We start from the raw sequence: 19,787 nt of genomic DNA, 5'->3' as shown, positions 1-19,787 counted from the left end.
GTATTCGGTCTTTATGATGTAAATCGGGCGAAACAGTGCCCTTTGTAATAAGCCCCTGGTGTCCAGGTACGTGCAATATTCTAACGTGGCCACATGCCAATACGTCAGCATCCTTCTCAGTTGTACTGAGAATCCGGGGGATGTGTATCAACAAGAGACAGTAAAAAAGGTTTACACAGGGTCTTAATCTAAAAAGAATCCTTGGAACGGGTCCTAGCTGCATGTCTGCGCCTGTATCTCCGTTGTGCCGTATCCTGGACGGGTGTAGCACGATGGTCATTGTCGGTGTCAAAACCGGCGGATCTTGGGTAGGGGGTCCCGAACTGTGCGTCTAGGCCGGATGGTAATAGGAGGCAAGGGACACGAAGTTTTACCCAGGTTCGGGCCCTCTTGATGGAGGTAAAACCCTACGTCCTGCTTGATTAATATTGATGATATGGGTAGTACAAGAGTATATCTACCGCGAGATCAGAGAGGCTAAACCCTAGAAGCTAGCCTATGGTATGATTGTTGATGTGTATGTTGTCCTACGGACTAAAAGCCTCCGGTTTATATAGACACCGGATAGGGTTAGGGTTACATAGAGTCGGTTACAATGGTAGGAGATCTTCATATCCGAATCGCCAAGCTTGCCTTCCACGCCAAGGAAAATCCCTTCCGGACATGGGACGGAGTCTTAAATCTTGCATCTTCATAGTCCAGGAGTCCGGCTGAAGGTATAGTTCGGCTATCCGAATACCCCCTAATCCAGGACTCCCTCAGTAGCCCCTGAACCAGGCTTCAATGACGACGAGTCCGGCGCGCAGTTTGTCTTCAGCATTGCAAGGCGGGTTCCTCCTCCAAGTACTTTTTAGAAGATTTTGAACACAAAGATAGTGTCCGGCTCTGCAAAATAAGTTTCCACATATTGCCATAGAGAGAATAATATTTACACAAATCTAATCCGCTGACGTATTCCATAGTGTGACACACCACGGCCAAGCCTTTATCCGAGTCGCTTCATTATCCCCCCTCAGCGCGTCATGCGAGGCGGTTTCCTTGGCACGTCTTGTCAAAGAAGAGATCGTGTCCCCTTATTCCGGGATTCTCATCAATATGGGCGTGGGTAACCCAACCGCTTCTAGGACTCCTAGATCATAGGCAAGTCCAAACGGACATGGAGAGGACGCTCGATATCCACCCTCTTTATAAAGGGACGAGGCCTTTTATTTTTCCCTCCCGTGCTCAATCGAATCCTTCCCCCACCTCAAGCTCAAACGCCCAAAGTTCAGGTCAGGTGCTCCGAACCTTCAGTCATGTTCTGACCTAGCCTTCAAGGCTGATGGGTGCCTTCTTCCATCACAGAAGAAGACGTCAAAAAGTTGAGGGAGGCCAGATATCTGACCGCCGAGATTCTGCATCGACTGCCTCCCCAGGGGCAGGCCGTCCCCTCCCCCGAACCCAACAAGAGCGTCGTGTTCATCTCCCACTTCCTCCGAGGTCTAGGCCTTGCATTGGATCCTTTTGTCAGGGGCTTGATGTTTTACTACGGGCTAGATTTCCATGATCTAGCTCCGGACTCCTTTCTTCATATCACGACATTTATTGTTGTGTGCGAGGCCTTCCTCCGGGTTACCCCTCACTTTGGCCTATGGCTCAAGACCTTTGAAGTAAAACCGAGGATGATCGAGGGGCAACATGCGGAGTGTGGAGGCGCCTCAATACACAAGATGACGGGAGCTGCATGGCCCAAAGGTTCCATTCCAGAGGTGTCTGAATTGTGGCAACAGGAGTGGTTCTACATCACGGGTCCTAGAAGTGCCAAGTGGGCGGCCGCCCCTGTCTTCCGCCCAGGCCCTCCACCATCGCTGATGTCATGGATTAGCAGAGGATTGAGCTGGGGTCCGGCCAAGGACGTGCCTATACTGCAAAGCCGCATTCAAGATCTCTTTAATGGAGATTTCAATTTGGTCACGGTAACACAAGTTATGCTGGTTCGTCAAGTCCAGCCTTGCAAACGCCGGCCTCTTCGCTTGTGGGAGTTCAATCCCGAGGGACCACGCGCCATTCGAAATTCCTTGGCCTGGCGCACGAGGAGATGTACAAGTTGTTCTTCGGACCTCAAGTGGAGTGTCCGGAAATTACCGAGGACGTGGGCCTGAGTAGCAACCGTGCCGCCGAGCAGGTAAGGCATCTTCCGACCGAGCGTACTACCTCTCCTTTGATGCGAATTTATTTCTGAGAGTTTGCTTTTTGACTAGGACTGGCTAACGAAGGCGAAGTTGATTCGGTGCTCGGCCCCCCTCCCTGAGGGTTTGGAAAATCCAATATTGGAAAAGATGCTCCAGACCGCACCTTGCCCGGAGCCCTTGAAGGAAAATGTGGGCGGTCGCGGGCCCCAAGCGCTGGCCGCTCCAGCCGAGGGAGCGAGCGTCTTCACGAAGGAAGACGACCAGAAGAGGAAAAGGATTGCGTCTGGGGATTCGGAAGCCGAAGCTTCGAAACGGGAGAAGAAGTCTCCCACAGAGGGTCCTACCCCTGGGGGTGCAGTTGCCGCACATAGTCCTCTGGGGGATCGATTCTCCCACGAGTCGTAAGTGACCCAAAATACCTTAATAGTATAGATATGTCATCTTTTCTTCTGAGAAGATAACCACTGCATGTATCTTTGCAGTTCGGGCCTTAGCCCCTCTCAAATGAGCTCGTCTTCGGGGGATCTTCTTCCAGAGATGATGGAGAGCGAAACGCCTCCTCCAGACTCCTCCGCTCCAGAAGCGGGTGACCCTGAAGTGTCGTCGCGGAGGGCCTCTCCGAGTCCGGCGAGGCCAGAAGATAATCCCGTCGACCCCCGAAGTTCCCAGTGCCCGGCTCCCGAAGAGAGCAGACAAACGAGTCCGGCACCGTCTAGTGTGTGGTCGGATGTTCTGAGGGAGTTGGTGGGGCAAGCGGCCATCTCAGATGAACACCGTGTGCTGATGAATACGGTGATGGAGAGAATCTTGTGCGCTGAAAGTGGATTGCATAAAGCTTTTATGAGTCTACTGACAGGTTTTGAGGTACGTAAAATAATGTATGATAGTCCTGCACATGCTAAGTGTGCCCTGTGTAGATAGTAGCCCCTGAGACTCTGGTTGTCGTTGGGAACGACAACGATTAGAGGATCATAATCCCAGGTAGTAACCATACTGTTTGTATGAGCAGGTGATGGAAGCTCCGGTGGCTAGCTGGACTAGCGAGTTTGCCCATTTAAAACGGCAGTTGGATGCGGCAGACGCCGACATCGAGCTTGTTAACAAAAGGCTTGACGAGGCGCAGGGTAGGTGTTATTATCTGGTAAACGCCGCATAGTAAGAGCAACATGAAGCTAGTATATTTAACATGTTATTACTGCAGATGGAGCTGCCACTGTTGAAACCTTGTGGGCGGAACTTGCCCGAGCCAAGGAACAAGCAAGATTGGGTAATGCGACTGCTTTGAAGGCGGCCGAAGAGTTGCGAGCTGAGAAGGCCGCGCATGGCGAGAGCCGGGATAAGATGGCCAATATGGTCATAGAATTAAAAGCCGCCGTCGACCATTGCTGGGCTCTTGAAAAGGAAAACCACGCGAAGGCATCGGACCTTGAGAAGGTTGCTGCAACGGGAAAAGACCTCCGCTCTGCTATGAGGGCAAAGAACGAGGAGCTGCGGGAAGCTGGGGATATTGTAGCCGGGAAATCCTTTATGCTGCAGAGGAAGTTCGGAGATCCACGGTATGCCCCTCTGGATCGGCTGTGGAGTTCGGAGGATGCGTATATGGATTTGGCGGCGAGCGCTGCTGATGCGGCCAAGTACTTCAAGGGGCAGACGGACCGTGAAGTGGACCAGCTGTTTTGGACACAATTCCATTCTCCCGAGCATCCACTTTCGTTGTCTGACCAACTAGCCGAATGGGCCGAACTAAATAGGTTGTCCGGACTCGCCATGAGGTCTGTTGTGGATCAGCTATGGCCGGAAAGGCTAAAACCGAACAGCTATTTTGGATTGGTGCAGCAGTTCCTTGACGTGGTGCTGCGCATTAATGCGATGAAGAGGTCGGCGTGTATAGAAGGCGCACGAATGGCCTTTGCCCATGCTAAAGCATACTGAGCGGAGATGGATGCTACCACTGTTGCAGCGCAGGATTCGGCCATAGGTCGAAGGGCTGCTGAGCACTACTTTGAGGAAGTTCTTGAGGGTGCTCGTTTGATAGAGACCCAGTGCTCAAAAAATGTTATGTTTGAGTGACATGTAATCTCATTGTAAGCGAAATGCTTTTATAAATTTTCATAAGGCTACTTTTATACTTTTGCATGAAAGTAATGTGATGCCTCCTGGGCGGCCGTTTATGTATACATGTGTATAACCTGAAAGATTGCAGTCGTCGGCTTCAACCCCCACGCATATAATGCGGAGCTGTTCACAGAAACACGCGTTCACACTTAACCCAACGTCTTGGTCCTTTTAAGGAGGTGATAGCGGAGCGAGCGAGGCAACCGGACTATAATGCTTTAACACTTTCACTTAGCCATAGGAGTTTGATAGTGGGGCTACTAGATAGCCCCTGGTGGCTCTGCACTCTCCTGATCCCGGGGTGCGTATATGCCTGGACGGAAAGCGTCCCTTCGTTAAGACAGAGGAATTCTAACATTCCCATGGGTCATCGAGTGGTTGACCAGTCTCGCGCTAGATCATGACAGTCAGTTTTCGGCTTTCTCTACTGAGGTGCTCGTCCGGATGAACCAGGGCACAATCGCAGTAGTTCTCCTGGTGCTACCTTAGCCGGTAAAGCGGAACGTAAGGCACCAAAACACAGGAGCCGGGCAAACCCAACATTTGACCAAAGACAATGATTCGAAGCTGATGCATATAGGGCCAAAATCGCGACGCCGAACACTCCCTAAGGTATTCGGTCTTTGTGGTATAAACTGGGCCTAAATAATGGCCTTCGTAAGAAGCCCCTTATGTCCAGGTACGTGCATTGGTCTGGCGTGGCCACATGCCAAGACGTCAGCATCCTTCTCAACGGTGGATATGTATCAACAAGAGATAGTAAAAAAGGTTTACGCAGGGTCTTAATCTAAAAAGAATCCTTGGAGCGGGTCCCTGCTGCACGTCTGCGCCTGTGTCTCCGTTGTGCCGTATCCTGGACGGGTGTGGCACGATGATCGTCTGTAAAAAAGAGGAAGTTAGGTAAAAAAGGTTGTCGTGCAAAAAAGATAATTAAAGAAACTATGCATAATTTAAAATGAGGAGGAATGGCCACATGTCTGCACGTGTTGAGTCCCTTGTAAATAGGGGTGTGACCATTTATTCGGTATAAGTAGCGGCGCTGGACTCGATTAGTTGTGTCTGATGTCTTGACGACCTATGGGGCGCTTTGGCTAGTCCGGGCGCCTTTAGTGTGTGGCTGCCAAGGCACCCTCACTCTCTTCGGTGCGCAGAGATCGCTTGATATTTCCGTGCACTGAAATGATGCCGCGTGGACCGGGCATCTTGAGTGTGAGGTAGGCGTAGTGTGGTATTGCATTAAAGCGAGCGAAAGCTTCGCGCCCGAGCAGTGCTTGATAGCCACTTTAAAACGGAGCGATGTGGAAGGTTAAATGCTCGCTACGGAAGTTATCAGGGGAGCCGAATATAACTTGTAGTAGGAGGGAGCCCGTACAACGAGCCCCTGGGCCTGGCGTTACTCCTTTGAAGGTAGTATTGCTATGGCGAATTTGTGTTGGGTCTAACCCCATCCCGCGGATTGTATCCTGGTATATTAGGTTTAGGCTGCTGCCACCGTCCATCAAGACTCGTGTGAAGTGATATCCGCCAATTACTGGGTCTAATACCAAGGCAGCCCATCCTGCGTGTCGGATACTTGCTGAGTAATCGCGATGGTCGAAAATGATCGGTTGAGACGACCATTGGCAGGACTTCGCGGTGACAGGCACTTGGGTATATTTTCCTGGGGGTGCCGCATTGTTCTTTTCCTTGATCATGTGTAGTACATTTACTGTTTTGACTTCTGGTGGGAATTTCTTTTGTTCCCCAGTGTCTTGCTTGGGAGGCTCGTCCTCGTCTTCACTTGGTGTATCCTCCTCCTTGTGTACGGCGTTGAGCTTGCCGGACTGCTTGAAGACCCAACATTCTCTGTGGGTATGATTAGCGGGCTTGCTAGGGGTACCATGTATCTGACATACCTGGTCCAGAATTTTGTTGAGGCTGGACGGTTTATCCCTGGTGCCTTTAGTGGGCGGCTTTTGACCTGGCCGGGAGCTTTTGAATCTGGCATTTACTACCATGCCCTTCGTGCTGTCTTCTTTATTCCAGTGTTTGCTATTGCTGTTGCGCCGTGATTTCCTGTTTCCATCTCTAACTTCAGATGTACTAGGGTCGCTGGTGCTGCATCTGGCTAGCCAGCTATACTCACCCGCGCAAAAGCGGGTCATGAGGTTTGTTAATGCGGCCATCGTTCTTGGCTTATTTTGGCCGAGGTGTCTGGCGAGCCATTCGTCACGGACACTATGCTTGAAAGCTGCCAAGGCTTCGGCGTCCGGACAGTCGACAATCTGGTTCTTTTTAGTGAGAAACCTGTTCCAAAGCTTTCGGGCTGACTCTCCGGGCTGTTGAGTTATATGACTCAAATCGTCCGCATCCGGAGGTTGGACATAAGTTCCTTGAAAATTTGCCTGAAAGGCGTCTTCGAGCTCTTCCCAACTTCCAATGGAGATTTCGGGGAGGCCTTTGAGCCAGTGATGAGCTGGCCCTTTGAGCTTGAGGGGTAAGTATTTGATGGCGTGGAGATCATCTCCTCAAGCCATATGGATATGAAGGATATAGTCCTCAATCCAAACCCCAGGGTCTGTTGTCCCATCGTATGCCTCTATGTTTACGGGCTTGAATCCCTCTGGAAATTCATGGTCCAGCACCTCATCGGTGAAACATAGGGGGTGTGCGGCACCCCTATAACTGGGTGTACCATGTTGTTCTGATGCTTGTTGTGTTGCATTGTATGTTGGGGCGCGCTTGCGTGGTCCATAGATGGATCTTGTTGCGCCGTCCTTTGGGTGCGAGCCCTCGCGTGGGTCGCATGTTGTATTGTGAGCGGCATTGTATGCTGTTCTGTGTTGATAGAGGGGTCGTCTATCCGACCAGGTGGTTGCTTTGATATTTGGTTGTGGGGGGTTGGAGGCCTCCTCATCGAATTCGGGTAGCAGCTTCCGCTTTGGGTAGCTCTTTGAGGGGCGATCGTCGCCGTACATTGCTGCTGTATTAAGTATTTTACTCCATCTAAATTGGAGTTTGTTTTGCGCGGCCTTGAGCCTTCGCTTCTGCTTTTTAAGGCTCATTGCGGTGGCAACGAGCCTTTCGCGGGCATTCTGATGCTCCGGGTGCCTGTCCGGCGTTATGTCGTCCGGACCATTATCCCTGATAGGATTTGTTTGTTCGGTTTAGATATCCGGATTGCCGTTGTCCGGCAGCGGTTCGCCCTGCTCCAGCGCTGGGTCTGTGTGATCGCTATTTCTGTCGAGGCGGGATTTGGGGCGGCGCTTGCGTCGCCATTTTGACTGCTTTTCGAGGGAACAGGCCTTCGGTGCGTCCTTCCGCTCCTCATCGTCATATTTTGGTGCGTCCACCGTGTATACTTCATATGACGAGGTGGTGTTCCAGGGCCCAACAGGCGCTGGTTCTTCATTGTCTCCTTCATCGGCATCCATACCTTCGATGTCTTCGGAGTCAAAGTCGAGCATGTCGGTTAAATTGTTGACAGTGGCTACAAAGTGGGTGGTGGGTGGGCTTTGAATTTCTTCATCGTCCGTACTCCAACCTTGCTGACCGTAGTCCGGCCAGGGCTCACCTGATAAAGAGAGAGACTTCAGTGACTTCAAGATATCGCTGAAAGGCGAGTGCTGAAAGACGTCCGCGGCCGTGAACTCCATGATCGGCGCCCAATCGGATTCGATCGGCAGGGGCGCGGAGGGTTCAGAGTCTGGAGAAGAATCCGGCTTCATGGAGTCATGAGTCTCGCAGAGTATGGGGCTGGTGTTCGGCTCAATCGCTGTTGGGATCACAGCCCCCGAGGTGGCGTCCAACCGCCCATCCTCGATCGGCGCGGCTGGCTCCGAACTAAGGGTCGGAGCCGATGCGGGTGCGGCCTCCAGGGCACTGTTCGGCGGCAGAGCTAGATCATGCTCGTCGTGACAGTGCGGCACGCTCGGCGGTGGTTCGAGTCCGTCGAAGATCAAGTCCCTGCGGATGTCAGCTGTGTAGTTTAAATTTCTGAATCTGACCTGACGGCCAGGGGCGTAGCTTTCGATCTGCTCTAGATGGCCAAGTGAATTGGCCTGCGGTGCAAAGCCGCCAAAGACGAAGATCTGTCCGGGGAGGACGGTCTCACCCTGGACTGCATCGTCATTGATGATCGTAGGAGCCATCGGGCCCGACGGTGACGACACAGAGGAACTCTCAATGAAAGCACCAATGTCGGTGTCAAAACCGGCGGATCTCGGGTAGGGGGTACCGAACTGTGCGTCTAGGCCGGATGGTAACAGGAGGCAAGGGACACGAAGTTTTACCCAGGTTCGGGCCCTCTTGATGGAGGTAAAACCCTACGTCCTGCTTGATTAATATTGATGATATGGGTAGTACAAGAGTAGATCTACCGCGAGATCAGAGAGGCTAAAGCCTAAAAGCTAGCCTATGGTATGATTGTTCATGTGTATGTTGTCCTACGGACTAAAACCCTCCGGTTTATATAGACACCGGATAGGGTTAGGGTTACATAGAGTCGGTTACAATGGTAGGAGATCTTCATATCCGAATCGCCAAGCTTGCCTTCCACGCCAAGGAAAGTCCCTTCCGGACACGGGACGAAGTCTTTAATCTTGCATCTTCATAGTCCAGGAGTCCGGCTGAAGGTATAGTTCGGCTATCCGAACACCCCCTAATCCAGGACTCCCTCAGTCATCTTAAAAAGAGAGGAACTTAGTTGAAAAGTTGTCGTGCAAAAGGTAGGTTATACTAAATAAACCTCGTATAGTTCCAGATGAGTAAAGTTGAGCCTAATTGTCACTTGTTCACACGCGTTGAGCCCCTTGTATTGTTGTAGGGGTATAGCCATCAAACCTGTATCAATTATATATAGCTACACCGGACTCGTCTAACCGTGTCCATGGTCTTAACAACCTGTCAGATGCTCTAGTTGGTGAGGCCGTCTAGTGTGCGGCTGCCAAGGCAGCCGCACGGTCTTCCGCGCGCAAGGAGCGCTCAATATTTCCATTTACTGTAATGATGCCACGTGGACTGGGCATCTTAAGCATGAGAGAAGCGTAATGCGGTATTGCGTTAAAGCGAGCGAAAGCTTTCCGTCCGAGTAGTGCTTGATAGCCACTTTGGAACGGAGCGATGTGGAAGGTTAACTTTTCGCTGCGGAAGTTATCAGGAAAGCCAAATATAACCTCTAGTAGGAGGGAGCCCATACAATGGGCTTCTGGGCCTGGCATTACTCCTTTAAAGGTAGTATTGCTATGGCTGATTTTTGTTGGGTCTATCCCCATTTTGCGGACTGTGTCCTGATATATCAGGTTTAAACTACTGTCGCCGTCCATCAGGACTCGTGTGAAGTGGTATCCGTCAATTATCGGGTCTAACACCAAGGCAGCCCATCCTGCATGCCGGATACTTGCCGAGTAATCCCGAAGGTCAAAGCTGATCGGTTTGGACGACCAGTGGCAGAACTCCGCGGTGATAGGCCCTGGGGCATGTGTCTCCAGGAGTGCCGCTTTGTTTCTCCCCTTCATCACATGTAACACGTTTACTGTTTTGACTTCTGGTGGGAATTTCTTCTGTTCCCCAGTGCTTTGCTTGCGAGGCTCGTGCTCGTCTTCGCTTGGTGTATCCTGCCCCTTGTGTTTGGTGTTGAGTTTGCCGGACTGCTTGAAGACCCAACATTCTCTATGGGTATGATTTGCAGGTTTATCGGGGGTGATGTGGATCTGACATAGTTTGTCCAGAATCTTGTTCAGGCTGGACAGTTTATCTCTGTTGCCTTTGGAGGGCAGCTTTTGCTGACCTGGCCGAGAGCTTTTGAATCCGGCATTTACCATCGTGTTCTTCGGGCTGTCTTCTTTATTCCGACGCTTGTTTTTGCTGCGTCGTGGCTTCCAGTTTCCGTCCCTGACTTCGGATGTACTTGGGTCGCTGGTGCTGCATCGGGCTAACCAGTTGTCCTCGCCCGCGCAAAAGCGGGTCATGAGGCTTGTTAATGCTGACATTGTTCTCGGCTTTTCTTGGCCGAGGTGTCTGGCAAGCCATTCGTCTCGAACGCTGTGCTTGAAAGCTGCTAAGGCTTCGGCGTCCGGACAGTTGACTATTTGGTTCTTTTTAGTGAGAAACCTGTTCCAAAGCTTTCGGGCTGACTCGCCGGGCTGTTGAGTTATATGACTTAAATCGTCTGCATCTGGTGGTCGGACATAGGTCCCTTGAAAATTTGCCCGAAAAGCGTCTTCGAGCTCTTCCCAGCTTCCAATGGAGTTTTTGTGGAGGCTTTTAAGCCAGTGCCGAGCTGGCCCTTTGAGCTTGAGGGGTAAGTACTTGATGGCGTGGAGATCGTCTCCTCGAGCCATTTGGATATGGAGGTTGTAGTCCTCAATCCAGACCCCAGGGTCTGTCGTTCTGTCGTACGCCTCTATGTTGACGGGTTTGAATCCCTCTAGAAATTCATGGTCTATCACCTCATCGGTGAAACATAGGTGGTGTGCGGCACCCCTGTATTTGGGTGTACCGTGGTGTTCGGATTTTTGTTGTGTTGCATTGCATGCTGGAGCGCGCTTGCTTGGCCCGTAGATGGATCTGGTTGCACCGTCCTTTTAATGCGAGCCCTCACGTGGATCATGTACTGGCTTGTGTGCGGCGTCGTTTTCCGCTCTATGTTGGCCACGAGGTCGTCTATCCGACCGGATGGTTGTTTTGTTTTTTGATCACGTGGGATCTAAGGCCTCCTCATCTAATTCAGGTAGCAGCTTTCGCTTCGGGTAGCTCTTTGTGTGGCGACTACCGCCGTACTTTGCTGCAGAGTTGAGTACTTCACTCCATCTAATTCTGAGTGTGTCTTGTGCAGCCCTGAGCCTTTGCTTCTGCTTTTCAGACTCCTCGCAGTGGAAACAAGCCTTTGATGGGTACTCTATTGCTCTAGGTGCCTGTCCGGTGTGATGTCATCCGGACTGTTATCTTCGCCGGAGTCGGGTTGTTCTGTTTGATTCTCCGTGTTGCCGTGGTCGGACGGTGGTTCAATGTCGTGTTTGTCGTCCGCTGGCTCACCCTGCTCTATCACTGGGTCTATATGATCGATGTTTCTGCCGAGGCGGGATTTGGAGCGGCGCTTACGCCACTGCTTTGACTGCTTCTCGAGGGAACAATCCTTTGCTGCGTCCTTCCGTTCCTCGTCGTCATTTTCTTTGGGTGTGTCCACCATGTATACATCATATGATGAAGTGGGCGTCCAGTGCCCTGTGGGCAGTGGCTCCTGTTCGCCTCCTGCATCGTCGTCCATACCGTCGATGTCTTCGGAGTCGAAGGCGAGCATGTCGGTCAAATCATCAACAGTGGCTACTAAGTGGGTGGTGGGTGGGCGGCGAATTTCTTCGTCGTCCGCATCCCGATCTGGCCGGCCATAGTTTGGCCAGGACTCTCTTGACAAGGAGAGAGACCTTAATGAGTTCAGTATGTCGCCAAAGGGCGAGTGCTGAAGGATATCCACGGAGGTGAACTCCATGATCAGCACCCAGTTGGATTCGATAGGCACGGGCGCCAGCGGTTCGGGGTCCGTGGCCAGGGAAGAATTCGGCAGTTCGGCGTCATGGCTCCCGTGAAGGGTAAGGTCAATACTCGGCTCGATCGCCGCTGAGAATGCGGCCTCCGTGGCGGGGTCTATCCACCTGTCCATGGATGGCGCAATTGGCTCCGAATTGAGGGTCGGAGCGGTTGCCGGTGCGGTCTCCTGAACACTGTCCGCTGGTAGAGCTAAATCATGCTCATCGTGACCGTGCGGCGCACTCGGCAGGGGCTCGAATCCATCAAAGATCAAGTCTCCACGGACGTCGGCCGTGTAGTTTAAGCTTCCAAACCTGACCTGGTGGCCGGGGTGTAACTCTCGATCTGCTCCAGATGGCCAAGCGAGTTGGCCCGCAGTGCGGAGCCACCAGATACAAAGATCTGTTCGAGGAGAAAAGTCTCACCCCGGACTGCATTGCTATCGATGATTGAAGGAGCCATCCAGCCTAACGACGACGACACAGAGGAACTCTCAATGAAAGCACCAATGTCGGTGTCAAAACCGACGAATCTCGGGTAGGGGGTCCCAAACTGTGCGTCTAGGCGGATGGTAACAGGAGACGGGGGACATGATGTTTTTACCCAGGTTCGGGCCCTCTCGATGGAGGTAAAACCCTACTCCTGCTTGATTGATCTTGATGATATGAGTATTACAAGAGTTGATCTACCACGAGATCGAAGAGGCTAAACCCTAGAAGCTAGCCTATGGTATGATTATTGTTGTTGTTCCTACGGATTAAACCCTCCAGTTTATATAGACACCGGAGGGGGCTAGGGTTACACAGAGTCGGTTAAAAGGAAGGAGATCTACATATCCGTACTGCCAAGCTTGCCTTCCACGCCAAGGAGAGTCACATCCGGACACGGGACGAAGTCTTCAATCTTGTATCTTCATAGTCCAACAGTCTGGCCAAAGGATATAATTCGGATGTCCGGATACCCCCTAATCTAGGACTCCCTCAGTCTTATTCGAACCATAGCTTATACCCTCTTGCTTGGGGTAAGGCCACCAGGATAATCACTTGGGGGCTTGGTTGTATTCGAACCATAGCTTATACCCTCTTGATTGGCGTAAGGCCACCAGGATAATCACTTGGGGGCTCGGTCGTATTCGAACCATAGCTTATACCCTCTTGATTGGCGTAAGGCCACTAGGATGATTAGTTGGGGATTTGTTCGTATTCGAACCAAATCTTATACCTCTTGATCGGCGTAAGGCCACCAGGATCATCACTTGGGGGCTTTGGTCGTATCCGAACCATAGCTTAAACCCTCTTGATCGGCACAATGGCACAGTTATGACTACTTAAATCCTTTTAATTTTTTAGGTTTATTTAAATGTGGCTTATCATGCTTTATGACTATAATTCACCGATGTTTATTAACCCAGACTGGCTTTCGACTATAAGTCGCCCGTATGAGATAAGATAATTATCCGGTGTTTATTAACCCGGTCTGGCTTTGGACATTAAGTCACCAGCATATATTGGGATTGCGCCATTGGAATCATGCGCTTATAAATCATTGGATTATATTATTCAAATCTTTAATAGCCAACATGGCTGGATTTTTATTATGGTTATCAATAACCAGTATTATGATTGAGGTTTTCAAAGTTGCTTTAGCGGAATGGATATTATCGATGGATATGATTTATTCTGCAATGGAAGGAATAGTCCTGAGTCGCTGCGGGCTGACGACCCGGCACTTGGGGGATACATTATTCAAGTTTAGATTACATCAAATATGCAAGTCTCATGTCGCTGCAAGCATGCACCATGACACTTGGGGGCTAATGCAAATTCATTTTTTGGTCATCTTATTGAAGACCCGACTCATCACATTGTAATGAGCCGGCCCCTGGGGGCTACCAATTGCTCCTGTCAAAAGTTCAAGGTACACAAGTCTTAATCTGTTATATTGAAAGGTCCACTACTCAGTTGGTAAAGCACAAAGCTCTTAACCTTGTGGACATGGGTTCAAGCCCCATTATGGGGCTTACATCGTAGGATATTATTGTCAATGAAGTATATATAAAGTCCCAACTCAGTATTATCTTACTAAGCCGGCCCTTGGGGGCTACACATTGCTGCTCAAATCTACATGATCATATCTACAAAGCCCCTGCTCATTATTGCATAATGACCCGACCCTTGGGGGCTACACTATTTGAAGTATTTATGAGTATAAGGCAATTTCAAAGTCCCAGGTTGCTGCAAGCATGACAACCCGACACTTGGGGGCTATATATGTGGAATATTCAGTTCTGACTAGTGATTGATATGAACAACATGGATTTCTTCAAAGTGGTAATATTTATGTTGAAGCAAGTTTTAGGTCATCACTTTGCTCTGCTTAAGACTTGGGGGCTACAGGTAATATGGATATGATGGAGAGAAATCTTCAAAATTATCAAAGTTTTGACCAGACGTCGATATCAATTATAACTCGGCAAGTTTTTCATCTTTAAAGCCGGTTGAAGGTCACATGAGTATTTCAAAGACTAATATTTTTAAGCATTGGGAGCTGACTCAAATGAATTATTCTTCAGAGTCTTTCTCTATGAGAAACCAACGTCAGCAAATTGATTATGAAGTTGGCTTATTGACCCAGATTTTCTAGAAGAAGGAAATGACAAGGACTTAAGGATGTTCAGGTGTCGGCTTACAAGAATATTTAACCCGGAGCATAACCTATTAAAATTGTTCTTGTGTTTTGTTTACAGGATCAGTTTAACATGGATAAATCCAAATTAAACTAGGGGCTAATGTCGGGGATATACCCCACGGTATGACCCCGCCGGAGATATGACCCGGCTGGGACTTGGTATTTCATTGGTAAGCTGGCAGATTGTTTACTGTAAGCTGGCATATTGTTTAAGCCAGATGTTAAGCTGGTAGATTGTAAGACGGTAGGTTATTTACTTTAAGCCGGCAGAATGTTTAAGCCAGACAGTTAAGCACACAGTTAAGCCAGACAGTTAAGCCAGCAGTTAAGAAGCCCAAGACGTTAAGAAGCCCATGGTGAGAAGCCCATGGAGAGAAGCCCATGAAGAGAAGTCGGAATATTTAAGTCTTAAGTCCGAGTTGGACTCTACATGTAACCTGCCCCTTTAACTTATATAAGGAGGGGCAGGGCACCCCAAGAGGGGGAAGTTAAATAATCATTAAGTCTAGACACAACTAGGAGAGCCGGAGTTATGTCGACTCCCTCGTGAGCATAATGAGACCTAGCCACAAACAACATGTAGGGTTGTTACCGTATGATGTTTCCCGGGGCCCGAAGCTGTCTAAACCCTTGTCTTGTGTTGTGTCTCTCGATTCCGATCAACCCCTCTCAAGCTACCACATAGATGCGTTGGCCTCACGACTAAGTCCTCACACTAGGATATTTGCCGTGATAATTCCACGACACTACCTCTTGAGCATTGCGTTGGTTTTCGCTTGAAGAGGAAAGGGTGAGCAGCAAAGTAGCGTAAGTATTTCCCTTAGTTATTGAGAACCAAGGTATCAATCCAGTAGGAGACTACACGCAAGTCCCTCGTACCTACACAAACAAATAAGAACCTCACAACCAACGCGATAAAGGGGTTATCAATCCCTTCATGGTCACTTACAAGAGTGAGATCTGATAGAGATAATAATAATAAGATAAATATTTTTGGTATTTCTATGATATAGATTGAAAATAAAGATTGCAAAATAAAATAGATTGGAAACTTATACAATAAAAGATAGACCCGGAGGCCATAGGTTTCACTGGTGGCTTCTCTCAAGATATCATAAGTATTACAGTGGGTGAACAAATTACTGTCGAGCAATTGATAGAAAAGTGAATAATTATGAGAATACCTAGGCATGATCATGTATATAGGCATCACGTCCGCGACAAGTAGACCGAAATGATTCTGCATCTACTACTATTACTCCACATATCGACCGCTATCCAGCATGCATCTAGAGTATTAAGTTCGTAAGAACAGAGTAATGCATTAGGCAAGATGACATGATGTAGAGGGATAAACTCAAGCAATATGATATAAACCCCATCTTTTTTATCCTCGATGGCAACAATACAATATGTGCCTTGCTGCCCCTGCTGTCACTAGGAAAGGACACCGCAAGATTGAACCCAAAGCTAAGCACTTCTCCCATTGCAAGAAAGATCAATCTAGTAGCCCAAACCAAATTGATAATTCGAAGAGACTGGCAAAGATAACCAATCATACATAAAAGATTTCCGAGAAGAATCAAATATTGTTCATAGATAAACTTGATCATAAACCCACAATTCATTAGATCTCGACAAACACACCTCAAAAAGAGTTACATCAAATAGATCTCTAAGAAGATCGAGGAGAACATTGTATTGAGATCCTAAGAGAGAGAAGAAGCCATCTAGCTAATAACTATGGACCCGAAGGTCTGTGGTAAACTACTCACACATCATCGGAGAGGCCATGGTGTTGATGTCGAAGCCCTCCATGATCGATTCCCCCTCCGTCGGAGCTCTGAAAAGGCCCCAAGATGGGATCTCTTGGGTACAGAAGGTTGCAGCGGTGGAAATAGGGTTTTGTGGTGCTCCTAGATGTTTTCGGGGTATATGGGCATATATAGGTGGAAGAAGTAGGTCGGTGGAGCTACGAGGGGCCCACGAGGGTGGGGGCGCGCCTCCCTACCTCGTGGCCTCCTCGTTGATTTCTTGACGTCTACTCCAAGTCCCCTGGATCACGTTTGTTTCAAAAATAACTCTCCCGAAGGTTTCACTCCGGTTGGATTCCGTTTGATATTCCTTTTCTCCGAAACATTGAAATAGGCAAAAAACATCAATTTGCACTGGGCCTTGGGTTAGTAGGTTAGTCCCAAAAAAATATAAAAGTGTATAAATAAGCCCATTAACATCCAAAACAGATAATATAATATCATGGAACAATCAAAAATTATAGATACGTTGGAGACGTATCATGATCCACTCATGGATTACTTTGGTACCTCCTTGCTAAACTGATAGCAAGGCACACATCAGGTCTTGTACACAACATTGCATACATGATAGAGCCTATGGCTGAAAGCATAGGGAACACCTTTCATTTTCTCTCTATCTTCTGCAGTGCTCGGGCATTGAGTTTGACTCAACTTCACACCTTGTAATACAGGCAAGAACCCTTTCTTTGCCTGATCCATTTTGAACTTCTTGAAAACTTTATCAAGGTATGTGCTTTGTGAAAGTCCAATTAAGCGTCTTGATCTATCTCTATAGATCTTGATGCCTAATATATAAGCAGCTTCACCGAGGTCTTTAATTGAAAAATTCTTATTCAAGTATCCTTTCATGCTAAATTCAGTATCATTGGACCATATACATCGGTATGTATGATTTCCAATAACTCTGTTGCTCGCTGCATTGTTCGCAAGTACCAAGTGATTCATAATCAAGTGATTCTAGAAGTCCGTCAGAATGGACTTTCTTCATGCGCTTTACACCAATATGACCCAAACAGTAGTGCCACAAATAAGTTGCGCTATCATTATCAACTCTGCATCTTTTGGCTTCAATATTATGAACATGTGTATCACTACTATCAAGTTTTAGTAAAAATAGACCACTCATCAAGGGTGCATGACCATAAAAGATATTACTCATATAAATAGAATAACAATTATTCTCTGATTTAAATGAATAACCGTCTCGCATCAAACAAGATCCAGATATAATGTTCATGCTCAACGCTGGCACCAAATAACAATTATTTAGGTCTAAAATTAATCCTGAAGGTAGATGTAGAGGTAGCGTGCCGACGGCGATCACATCGACTTTGGAACCATTTCCCACAAGTATCGTGACCTCGTCCTTAGCCAATCTTCGCTTAATCCATAGCCCCCCTGTTTCGAGTTGCAAATGTTAGCAACTGAACCAGTATCAAATACCCAACACTACTGCGAGCATTAGTAAGGTACACATCAATAACATGTATATCAAATATACCTTTCACTTTGCCATCCTTCTTCTCCGCCAAATACTTGGGGCAGTTCCTCTTCCAGTGACCAGTCCCTTTGCAGTAGAAGCACTCAGTCTCACACTTAGGTCGAGACTTGGGTTATTTCACTTGAGCAGCAACTGGCTTGCTGTTATTCTTGAAGTTCCCCTTCTCCCCTTTACCCTTTTTATTGAAACTGGTGGTCTTGTTAACCATCAACACTTGATGCTCCTTCTTGATTTCTACCTACGCAGCCTTTAGCATTGCGAAGAGCTCAGGAATCATCTTATCCATCCTTTGCATATGATAGTTCATCACGAAGCTCTTGTAGCTTGGTGGCAGTGATTGAAGAACTGTGTCAATGACACTATCATCAGGAAGATTAACTCCCAGTTGAGTCAGGTGGTTGTGGTACCCAGACATTCTCAGTATATGTTCACTGATAGAACTATTCTCCTCCATCTTGCAGTTGTAGAACTTATTGGAGACTTCATATCTCTCAATCCGAACATTTGGTTGAAATATTAACTTCAACTCCTGGAACATCTCATATGCTCCATGACGTTCAAAACGTCGTTGAAGTCCCGGTTCTAAGCCGTAAAGCATGGCACACTGAACTATCGAGTAGTCATCAGCTTTTCTCTGCTAGGTGTTCACAACATCTGGCGTTGCTCCTGCAGTGGGTTTGTCACCTAGCGGTGCTTCCAGGACGTAATTCTTCTGTGCAGCAACGAGGATAATCCTCAAGTTACGGACCTAGTCCGTGTAGTTGCTACCATCATCTTTCAACTTAGCTTTCTCTAGGAACACATTAAAATTCAACGGAACAACATCACAGGCCATCTATCTACAACAACATAGACATGCAAAATACTATCAGGTACTAAGTTCATGATAAATTAAAGTTCAATTAATCAAATTATTTAAGAACTCCCCCTTAGATAGACATCTCTCTAATCTTCTAAGTGATCACGTGATCCATATCAACTAAACCATGTCCGATCATCACGTGAGATGGAGTAGTTTTCAATGGTGAACATCACTATGTTGATCGTATCTACTATATGATTCACGCTCGACCTTTCGGTCTTAGTGTTCCGAGGCCATATTTGCATATTCTAGGCCCATCAAGTTTAACCCGAGTATTCTGTGTGTGCAAAATTGGCTTGCACCCGTTGTATGTGAATGTAGAGCTTATCACACCCGATCATCACGTGGTGTCTCGGCACGACGAACTGTAACAACGGTGCATACTCAGGGAGAACACTTATACCTTGAAATTTAGTGATAGATCGTCTTATAATGCTACCATCAAACGAAGCAAAATAATATGCATAAAGGATAAACATCACATGTAATCAATATAAGTGATATTATGTGGCCATCATCATCTTGTGCCTTTGATCTCCATCTCCAAAGCACCGTCATGATCACCATCATCACCGGCTTGACACCTTGATCTCCATCGAAGCATAGTTGTCATCTCGCCGATTGTTGCTTCTATGACTATTGCTACCGCTTAGTGATAAAGTAAAGCAATTAAATGGTGATTGCATTTCATACAATAAAGCGACAACTATATGGCTCCTGCAGTTGCCGATAACTGTGTTACAAAACATGATCATCTCATACAATAAAATTTAGCATCATGTCTTGACCATATCACATCACAACATGCCCTGCAAAAACAAGTTAGACATCCTTTACTTTGTTGTTGCAAGTTTTACGTGGCTGCTGTGGGCTGAGCAAGAACCGTTCTTACCTATGCATCAAAAACCACAACGTGGTATAGTGATTGCTTTTTGATCTTCAGAAAGAACCCTGTTCATTGAATCCGATTCAACTAAAGTTGGAGAAACTGACACCCACCAGCCACCTGTGTGCGAAGCACGTCGGTAGAACCAGCCTCGCGTAAGCGTACACGTCATGTCGGTCTGGACCGTTTCATCCAACAATACCGCCGAATAAAGAATCAACTAGTGACGGCAAGCAATATG

Source organism: Triticum aestivum, chromosome 5A (assembly GCF_018294505.1).
Source record: "Triticum aestivum cultivar Chinese Spring chromosome 5A, IWGSC CS RefSeq v2.1, whole genome shotgun sequence".
Taxonomy (NCBI): domain Eukaryota; kingdom Viridiplantae; phylum Streptophyta; class Magnoliopsida; order Poales; family Poaceae; genus Triticum; species Triticum aestivum.
Note: the sequence above shows the minus strand (reverse complement) of the source record.